The sequence below is a fragment of the Pinus tabuliformis genome, chromosome 2_2, assembly GCF_031772625.1.
Source record: "Pinus tabuliformis cultivar Carrire ecotype Pingquan chromosome 2_2, CPIR1, whole genome shotgun sequence".
In the NCBI taxonomy this organism is placed as follows: domain Eukaryota; kingdom Viridiplantae; phylum Streptophyta; class Pinopsida; order Pinales; family Pinaceae; genus Pinus; species Pinus tabuliformis.
The window spans coordinates 543,604,708-543,616,182 of NC_142300.1; the positions used below are offsets into that span (position 1 = coordinate 543,604,708).

General features: G+C 38.2%; 1 protein-coding gene across 2 annotated transcripts in view; it reads left to right on the forward strand.

The window, feature by feature from the left end:
- The window catches only part of LOC149193767 (putative calcium-binding protein CML21), a 350,186-nt gene that overhangs the window by 106,833 nt on the left and 231,878 nt on the right, over window positions 1–11,475 (forward strand). The gene's annotated exons all lie outside the window — the stretch shown is intronic.

Genomic DNA, 11,475 nt, shown 5'->3' on the forward strand with positions numbered 1-11,475 from the left:
CTCAATTGGAATGCCTCCATTTGAAGTATTATATGGCAGACCTTGTAGAACACCATTAATTTGGGATAGATTAGAAGATCGGGTGGTAGTAGGACCAGAGTTAATCCAAGAAATGGAGGAGCAGGTAAAACAAATTAGGCAACGATTAAAAGAGGAACATGATAGACAAAAGAGTTATGCTGATGCTCACAAAATTGATAGAACGTATGAAGTAGGGGATCAGGTTTTCATCCGCATCAAACCGAATAGAAGCACTATTCGATTCGGAAAAGGGACAAAGTTGTCACCCCTATTTATTGGACCATTTAAAGTCATGGAAAGAGTTGGACCTGTCGCCTATCGTTTTGCACTGCCACCTCATTTGCATAAAGTTCATAATGTATTTCATGTATCTGTATTAAGACATTATATCGCTGATCAATCTCATAACCTTCAATGGAAGGAACTGCAGGTATCGGATGAAGGAATCATATCGGTCGAACCATTACGTATACTGGAACGTAGAGTTCGACAACTCAGGAATCGTTTGGTAGACCAAGTTAAGGTCCAATGGGACAAGTATAGTCCTGGATTGGCTACTTGGGAAGATACAGAGAACATATGTCAAAAATACCCCAATCTGTGTCAATTTTGAAGAACTTTAAACTATGTTTTGTATATATTTACTTTACTGTAAATCAGAGACTTAGAACCATTTTTGAATGACCATATATAAACATAAACTTTTATGACATAATATCTGTTTAATTCCGCTAGTACATGGATACCAAAACGGAATATGTTATTGATCTTACTAAATTATAGTTATCAAAGTAAAGTTTAAATATTTGAGTAATTTTGCTTCTGATGAGAATTAAGATATTATAATTTTGTTTTATTTATGCATATCAATATGATTGATAAGATAGAAATCAAAGAATGATTACATTTTGATATGAAAACTACTAACATGAATAGATTATGGCAAAGTATGTTATACTTTAGATGACATGTATGAAATATACATAAGCGATGTGTTTTTGAATATATTAATGCACATTTTATAAATGCATGGACAAGTGTTTATGATTGCAGATAATATCCGTTACCAAAATGACCACGTGATGACAGAAACTTCAGAACAATTAAGGCTCAAAGAGATTCCATGATAGGGTATTAACCCTGATTCTACTGGGAGGGGTGGAGGTGTTGCCCACTGTTTATCCTCTGAACCCTGGAGTCATGGGAGGACTGTGCGAGTCACGCTCCCCTAGACGTGTGATGGTGACTGCCAGATGCCTACTAAGGATCAGGTTGGTATAGCCGATGCTGTCATCCTTGGAGTTTATGAATGGTTAGGTCAGTATAACTGACGCCATGGCATACTCTAGTAGAGGACGGATAGGATGGGAGTGGAAGAGATTAGGAAGGATAGGATGATTATAGAATAGCTGAAAACCAACTGAGACAGAACATGGATATTATAGTTGTAAAATATTAAAAATAATAAAGAAAACAAATTCAATTTTGTAATATAAAGACCTATATACTCATAATAATCATTAATATATTTTATAAACCCTAACTTCGGGACAATTTTTGGAAGGAGGGATGTATGTAATGACCCACTTATAGTAAATTAATATTTATGAAATTAAATAAAATTAATTAATTTAAAAATTAAAAATTAAATAAATTAAAATTAAATCATTAAAATAAATAAATAAACTTTATTTCAAATTAAGATATGCAAATAAAATAAAATCAGATTTTGTTTATAAAAATCGACACGTATCATAATTTAGACACGGTGATGGAGGATGTCGGTAAATGGAAACTTATAAGAAGGAAGGGACGGTTGGAGGCAGGGGGAGGAAAAACAGGAGAAAAACTTATACACAAAGTTTGTTTATCATCAGGAAGAGTTGGGCCTTACTTGTTCTGAGGTTTCTGGGCACGGGGGAACAGTCTGCTTCAACTGAGAAGTTTACTGGACTGAGTAGCGAGGTTCTGCTCAGTTTGGCTGGGTGGTTTCGGTCTTTTGGTAACTAAAGCAGGAGTAGTTTGAGGCATCATCAACCGTAGGATTTCAGGTAAGTACTTTCATTGGTTCTGTCAATTAAATTTATAAAATTCAAGAATTTTTATCACATGATCATGAAGTGTAATTCTAGAAGCATTTACTGTCTCTGTAATGGCTGTAATATTCTGTGATTTCATACTCTGTTCATAGGGAATAGTTGTTTAAATTATTCATAGTTCTTACAATCTAATTTTTTAATTTTTGTTTACCCTTCTTTTAAAGTATCTCTCAAGTTCTGGATTTGGGTGAACAAGGCCTTGTGCGGAAGTTCTAGTGGGATACCTCTCAAACACAACTTCTTTGAATGGATTTGCCAAATCAACTATGTAGAGTTTTGGTTTGTGCTCATCAAAGGTTATGAATTTAAAATCCTGAACTTGGGGAAAATGACTATATCCCCGACAATGCCACCAAAATGTTGCAACAAAAACTAGCACCCAAGATAGAAAAGTCCCTACCACCAAGGTGAAATCTTAAGTTGAACTTAGGAAGGTTGTCCATTGTCACCACAACAACTCTTCCTCTAACTTTAGCCTAGCTCTTCTCTAGCACAAGGGGGGCTTCTATTGCAATAACTGAAAAATATTCTTCTAACTGTTAAATTGATTGTGTAGTTTATTTGCTACGACAAATATCGAATAAGTTTACTACTGCAATTTTCACTATAAATTACCGCGGAAAATAAAATTATGGAAATAAAGAAATTCAAGCACACACATAGAAAACATTAACACAATTATTTTTGGACACTTGTCCCCGGGAAAACCCAATGTGGGAAAACTAGTGCAACAAATGAGGGTTTTCTTATTAATTTTCAGCAGCTAATCTGAGTACAAGAATTTTGGCAATCTAGCCAGAGAAAAAATGTTGAGAGAAATTTGATAAGAAATTTCTCACTCTGCACAACAACTTCCTAACCCTGAGATGGACCCTCTGCCCATACGCTGGCGCCTCTGCATCACTCTTTGCGTAGTTCCTACTTAGTGCTCTCGTGGAATACACTCTCCCTCATGCTGCCTCTTCCTGAATTCAGAAATTTGCCTTCTGGACTCCTGCTGCTACCCTCTCTCTCCTAGCTGCTACTCACCCTCTGGCTTTATCTCCTTTGCTAAATCACAACTACTGAGAAAAATTGATTTTCCTGGGCAACTGAGTAACTGCACAGGTGTGTTCTCTGTCTATCCACCGATTTTTCTTATAATTTTCTGTTGGAGCACCAACGACCAAGATTAAAACATAATTGATGGCCCAGATTATTCCGCTGTCGATCCGTGTGAGTTTCTAGAACATTCACACCATTACTTAATTAATTATGATTAATTAGTCATATTTCCTAAGTTTAGACTTTAGGAAATATTAAAAGCTGATTAATAAGTCTAATTAAGTCGTCTCTAGGTGGAATTTCCATAAACAATTTATGGGTATTAGAGAATACATGTATTCTAGCCTCTCCACCAAATCTCGTGGCTAGAACGCATTCGATGCTACAAAAACTAACACTCCCTCTTAGCGAGGAATGTGTTCTAGCGCTGCAACCCGCTGAAGCAGTGCCCTGTCTCTGCACCACCTCCTGTCACGCTGCTGACCCTGTTGAACTACTGCCAACCCTGCATCTGCACTGCAACTCCCTCTCATTTACTGCTGCTGCAACTGCAACATCTGCAACTGAGAACAATCTAAGTTACCCGGTATCTGCTACTGAAATGGGTTCTCCACCATACCCATCTATTCACTGAACTGGATGAACTTAGCTCTCCTTAGAGCTTTCGTGAGTATGTTTGCTACTTGATCTCCCGTGGGAACATATTGCAGCTGAATTGCTCCACGCTGTACGCAATCTTTAATGATATCTATGTGCTTCGACCTGTCATGAAACACTGGATTCTTAGAGAGTTTTATGCAACTTTGATTATCATAGTAGACACTGGTTGCTCCCATCCTCTGCGTGAACAAGCTCACGAGCAACTTCCTAATCCATATAGCTTCGCATGTAGTTGTGCTGACTGCCATATATTCTGCTTCTGCTGGGCTTAGTGCTATTGACTTCTACTTCTTGCTACACCAAGAAACCATCCCTGATCCAATGCTGAAGTAGTACCCGAAGGTATTTTTTTGTCCATTGAATTGCTTGCCCAATCTGCATCTGTGAATCCACATAAACTAATATCTTCTCCTTGAGTATATTTCAACTGATACCCAACTGTGCCACACACATACCTCATAATGTGCCTTGCTGCTGCGCAATGTACCCTTTTCGGCTCAACCATGAATTGACGAAGGGTATTGACAGCAAAACAAATGTGTGGCCTAGTGTTGATCAGATACATGAGAGACCCAATGAGCTATCTATACAAGGTGGGGTCGACTTCCTTGTCCCCTGATGCATCTATCTTCTTCCAATTGGTGATCACGAGTGTAGTCATGGGCCAAAAATCCTACATTCTGAACCTCTTCAGAATATTTGTAGCATATATCGCTTGCCCAAGGAAGATCTCATTCTTTTGTCAAAATTCCAATCCTAGAAAATAGTGCATCAATCCCATATCCTTCATGTCGAATTCTGCTGCAAGGTTCCTCTTGCAGTCGTTTATGAGCCCTGATGATCCTTTCAAAAAGAGATCATCCACATATAAAACCAGAATGAGTGGCTCGTCCTCTACCATTAAATAGTAGAGTTTGGGATCTGCATCACTCTTGACGAATCCCAACCGCTGCAAGTAACTGTCTATCCGACGACCATATCACGTGCTGGGTGCCTGCTTGAGCCCGTATAGGGCTTTCTTCAACCTGCACACGAGTGTGCTTCTCATGAATTTTGAAGTCTTTAGGCTGTTCTGTATACACCTCCTCTTTTATCACCCCGTTCAAGAATGTTGTCTTGATGTCCATCTGGCGAATAACAGATCTGATAGAGGAATATATGGCGACTGGGGCAAAGGTCTCCTCGTAGTCTCTTCCTTATTTTTGTGCATACCCCTTTTTCACGAAGCTAGCCTTGTACTTCTCTACACTGCCATCTGTGGTGTACTTGATCTTCTAGATCCATGTGGAACCTACAATTGATTTGTTTTCTGGCCTCGAAACAACATCCCAAACATCATTTGTCATTATAGAACTATACTCTTCTACCATGGCATCCACCCACACATGATGCTGTGCGACTTCCTGAAAGCTGGAGGGTTCTGCACACTGAGCTACCAAGGCTTGATATCTAGCAGGGTACCTGCGCTGTTTCTTGTTCGTCCTAGAAGTTCCGAGTGGGAGATTCAATCAGTTCCTCCTATTCTTGCTGCTCCATTTGCTGAGAACTCCTAGATCTCCTACCCGTGAGGAAATATTGGTACTAGTCACTGTACTTGATCCCCGTGATTGTCCTCTTGCAGCTGTCCCTGCTGTTGGACTAACGAAACTTCTGCTGATTGATTCTAATCACCTGCAGACATCTCTCGAGATCTCCTAAAAGCTCTGTCCTCCATGAACTTTACATCTCATCTCACTACAATCTTCCTACTGCTAGGAATGTAGATCTTGTATGCCTTTGAGGTCTCACTATACCCGACGAGGAACCCCTTCTTTGCAGTCTGACCCAATTTACTGCATTTTTTATCTGGCACGTGGTAGTAAGTTGCACTCCCAAAAATCCTTAGGTGAAATACTTCAGGCTTCTTTCCTATGAAGACTCCCTCTGGCGTTTTCTTCCCCAATGCTCTATGAGGAGTTCTATTCTAAATGTACACTGCTGTGTTACATGCCTCAACCCATAGAAATCTGGGTAGATTTTGATCATACAACGTAGCCTTCGCAGCCCCAATTATTGTTCTGTTTTTTCGCTTCGCTACTCCATTATACTGAGGGTTATATGGAGTTGTCCATTCTCTTTTGATGCCTTCCTTCGCGCAGAAATTTGTGAAATCTTTATCAATTTATTCTCCACCATTATCTGAGCGAAGCACTTTGATCTTCTTCCCTGTCGCGTTCTCTACGAGTGCCTTAAACTCTTTGAACCGATCAAAGACCTCATCTTTGGTCTTTAAGAAATAGATCCAGGTCTTTCTAGAATGGTCATCAATAAAGGTGACGAAGTATTTGCCACCACTAAGAGCTCTAGTGGACATAGGGCCACAAATATCTGAGTGTATTAGTCCTAACATGCCATTTGCTCTGCTGTCACTTCTCGGGAATGCTGCCTTCGTGTACTTCCCAAGTACACATCCTCTACATACATCATCGTGCTCCGTACTGAGAATTGGAACTCCTGTTACAGTTTCTCTGAGCATTTTGAGTGCTCCATGGTGTAAATGTCCCATCCTCCTGTGCCACAATTTGTTCAACTCCTTTCCACTGCTACTGTCACTGCTTATTAGTGCCATTGGAGAATTGAGTTGCAACCTGTATAACTTGTTGCTTCGAGCTCCAATTTGTTTCACCTTCTTCCAGCTTGAGTGTTTGACATACACTTTCTTCCCTACGTAGTGTACATCATACCTCTTTTCCTGCAACTGAGACACTGAAATTAGGTTCATACCCAATCCAGGCACAAGTGATACATTAGTAGTGTTGGTGCTGGCTCCTAACTCCCTCTAAAACTCTATGGTGCCTCTCCCTACAGGAGTACATTTAGTTCTGTTGCCCATAGTGATCTGGAAGTCCATATGGTCTTCTTGATAGCTAGAGAGATATTCTCTAACTCCTGTCATATGTGTTGAAGCTCCATTATATATATACCAGACACTAGGTGAAGTTGATCCTGATAGGCAAGCGAGTTCATCCTCCAACCTAGAAGATAAATTTGAATCATCCTGACTGTTAATTCTGTCCATAATATTCTGTACTATTTCTCTTTCCTCCTGACGCTGAATCTGCTTAGCAACTTGGTTCAAAAATTATTGCGTCCAGCTAGAGATTTGTTCTTCGAAAAAAATATGGGACTGCTCCCTCTGCCTCTGGACTTTCTTAATCTAGAGAAATCAAATTTTTTTGCCGCTCTCTCAGAAAAGCTGATCTTCCTCAAGAATTACGGCTTCCTGGCCAAGAGACTATGCCGCTCTCTGGGGATTCAAATTGTTGCTCACGCTAAGCAGCGAACCTCTTCCTTTCTCTGCTACTAAGCTCTCTGACTAATCATATCGGCTTTGATACCATGTGAAAATTTCATCTATTTCAATAACTGAAAAATATTCTTCTATCTGTCAAATTGATTGTGTAGTTTATTTGCTACGACAAATATCGAATAAGTTTACTATTGCAATTTTCACAATAAATTACCACGGAAAATAAAATGTTGGAAATAGAGAAATTCAAGTACACATATGGAAAACATTAACACAGTTATTTTTGGACAATTGTCCTCGGAAAAACCCAATGTGGGAAAAACAGTGTAGCAGATGAGGTTTTTCTTATTAATTTTTAGCAGCAAATCTGAGTACAAGAATTCTGGCAATCTAGACAGAGAAAAAATACTGAGAGAATTTTTATAAGAAATTTCTCACTCTCCACAACAACTTCCTGACCACGAGATGGACCCTCTGCCCATACGTTGGTGCCTCTGCGTCACTCTCTGCGCAGTGACTACGCAGTGCTCTCGTGGAATACACTCTCCCTCACGCCGCCTCTTCCTGAATTCAGAAATTTGCCTTCTGGACTCCTGCTGCTATCCTCTCTCTCTCACCTGCTACTCACCCTCTGGCTCTATCTCCTCTGCTAAATCACAGCTACTGAGAAAAATCGATCTGCCTGGGCAATTGAGTCACTGCACAGGTGTGTTCTCCATCTACCCATTGTCTTCTTCTTATAATCTTCTGTTGGAGCACCAACGACCAAGATTAAAACATAATCGATGGCTTAGATTATTTCCCTGTTGATCCGTATGAGTTTCTAGAATATGCACACTATGACTTAATTATTTCTGATTAATTAATCATATTTCCTAAGTTTAGACTTAGGAAATATTAAAAACTGATTAATAAATCTAATTAAGTCATCTCTAGGTGGAATTTCCAAAAACGATTTCTGGGTATTGGAGAATACATGTATTCTAGCCTCTTCACCAAATTTCGTGGCTAGAACACATCCAATGCTACAAAAACTAACAAAGTTCAAGTCCAAGGCTTGAGGTTTGAAAGTAGCGTTTTGGACTTGAATTAAATTTGATTTATGTGGTTTGAGCAAAGTAAATTTCAGGTTTACAAACCAACATGTAAATGTTGCAAAGGTGAGTATGTGTGAAGGCTTGTAGATTTATTACAAACTTGATTTAGGTGATATTATTATTGGTGTAATATTCAGATCTACAAAAAGGTACTGTTTAAACAAGTTATGATGTGAAAGTGAAAATTTATATATTGAAGTGAACAAAGTTCCTTCAGACTAATTACTCCAGAAGACTTGGAATATAAAGATATCCATGATGATACAAATATTATATATTAGATGTATGAATAAGAATGATTGTACAATGAGAGCGAGGCTTGCTTATATACCAAGCAGGTGTCTCTTCGTGGATAGTCATGTCTCATTTAGACATGACTCTTCAACCTAACTACTAATTAACTAATCATTATTTATGATTATTATCATTTACATTATTTTACATTATTTCCTATATATTTATTCATAACATTGCCTTCCTCTTCAAAAAGCTTTGTCCTCAAATCTTGTCGATGAAGAAGGTTTGATCTCTTCGTCGGGTTCGAATGTCTTGTTGTCTCAGAATAGTCATCTTCGTCGATACATGTTGATATGATCTTCTAAGTGACAAACAAAACTGTCACACTGAGAAGGGATCAGACCATCCCAGATTAATCTTCTGTGTAATATTCTGATCACTGGAATTTTGTAACGACTTGTCATCATAGGACTGGATTGAGGTTACATCACTATTCTCTGGAACATCAGTTTGTTGTTTTGGTTCTGAATGGTACATATATGTAGCTTGATTGAATTGTCTACTCTCGTGATTCAGATGTCGATATGGAACTTTTTTGGTTTGACTTTCCCTTATTGGGCATGTGGCCATTTTTAGATTTTCTTCTGGCGAAGATGTTGTGAGTTGGTTACGGAACATTCACTTGGGATGTTCATTGTCTGAACTGCAACATCTAAGTTTGTATTTTTTTCAACTTGCTTGTCTTCTTCTTGAATTGTGACATTGACTGGATCGATATCTGTTGTTTTTTCGTCAACTTGAATTCGTACATTTGATGCTCCCTTCTTGATAAGTTGTTGTACCTTGTTTTCTAATGACTTCATATCCCTAAGTTTCTTAATTTGCGTCAGTAATTTTTCACTATGGTTTTTAAGCCGAGAAATTTCTTCATTTTTGTTAGTAGTGATCTTGTCAACTTCTCCTTGCATATTTTGTAGAACTTTTTTACCTTCTTGAAAAATTACTTTTGAAATATCTTGTATGTCATCTGGCATTACTGAATTTGGCTTCAATGTAACATCTTGAAATGTTATTTTTTTCTTTTTGTATGAAAACGTCAAAAACTTCTTTTTCATATTCAGGATGAAGGAACCTAGGGTTTCCATCCATGGGGATCCCAGAATAATGTCACTTGGGTCAGTCAATAGGGATTGAACCGAGAATTGCGATATACATGTATAATCGCCAATGTTTAACTGTAAATCAGTGATTTCGTATTGTTTTTTTTTAAACAGTCTAATTTTTTGATGATAACCTAGATAACCGGATTCGTCCTAAAGGCCCCTCGAATCCCGAATCCAGCGTGTCCGACGCAATTCTGCCTTGATTCGTGTCCAAATCCAATGACACGTCGTGTCCTTTCCTGACTCGTCGAATCCTAGGTCGTGTCCCGATTTTCATCTGCGTGTCACGATTTTGGGAATCGTGTCCTGTTTCCAGGACTCGCTAGGCTCAAAAAGTGACCTGCGCGGGTATGAAAAGGCCGCATTTGGTCATTACAGCCACGCATATTTTCATTTGGCAAGCGTTTTGGCAGCTTCATGATCAAGTCTAGGCCCTAGTATTGATATGCTATTCATGGTAATGTTAAATTCTTAAAGTAAAAGTGACATTCTCCTTAATATTCATTTTCATCCTTTTACTTAAATTTTTAACATTACCATGAAATGACTCAGGATGTTTGAGAGTGGTTCTGGCCTCATTGGATTTCATATGGAGAAAGTAGAATTTTAGATTTCATTCAAAATCCAGCAGACTTATCAGTTTTTCAGGATTTTAAGATTGGGGGATTGCAATGTTTCCATTGAATTTTGTCATGTATTAGGGTATGGAACTCGTATTTAATCAAGAGCACCAAACCAGGAGCTTCTGAAAATGTCGCTCCCGCTCCCGTTTTCGTTCCCGCTCCCCGCTTTCGCTCCCGCTCCCAAGTAACACTGTTCTTGATGATATGGGTCTGGACACCAGTGTTGAGTTGGCATTGGCCAACATGGATCTAAATTATCCAGTGCTAGAGCCTGTTAGATTTGATGACTTAGAGGGGTCATCCTCCACACCAGCAGATGCAGAGGCGACTATGGATACAGGGGAGGAGGAGGATGCAGAGGAGAGCAGTGGGGACCATGATGATGAGGACATTGATGCTGATTCTGATGTTGATTGATGCCTTGAGGCTTGTATACCTGTAGTTGTTTTATATTTTCTATTTCTATTTGCCATTGGCATTGCACCAGCACTACCTATGTAACACATTTTGACTTGATGACTTAATGAGAAAACTACAGTTGTCAGTGTGTTTATCTTACTATCTTGTAGTTGTAAGTTGTCTTTCAGTTGTGAATTATGAATCATGATTTAAATTTTTAATAGATTTATCATTTATGTGACTAGTACCACTGACATTTATTTGAAATTTGTATGTACTATGCATGCTAATAGCTATAGATGAAGATCTATGTTTGAAATCAATAAATTTGTATCATTAACTAAAATTTGTGTAAGAAATATCTAATTCTTAATATATATATATATTTTAATAAAATAATATATAACGAATCCTACGTGTCCTGTTCCAGGGGGTCAACGTGTCCGAATCCGACACCACGAATCTCGAATCCTACGTGTCCCGAATCCCCGTGTTAGGTGACTTAGATGATAACTGATTCTGGAACTACTAATTGGTTTGCGATTTTAGGCGTTATATAATTTTTATCTTCGGCGGGAGAGATAGCAATAGTGACATGTTTTCCTGCAATAGTTCCTTTAATTTTAAATAGTATTTTAGCATAACCGATTGAGGTTTTTGAAAATCTTTCTTTTTTTATCTTTGATTTAAACTCCAATTTTTTTTTAGCTTTTAATACTCTCTTTTCCCACTTAATAAGGTATAATTTATCTCCCTTTTTATACCCTTATATATATAAAATTCTCAATCTAATACTTTTTTCTTTTTATCTGAGTACTTTTTGCTAACCTTCTTCTTTAAGAA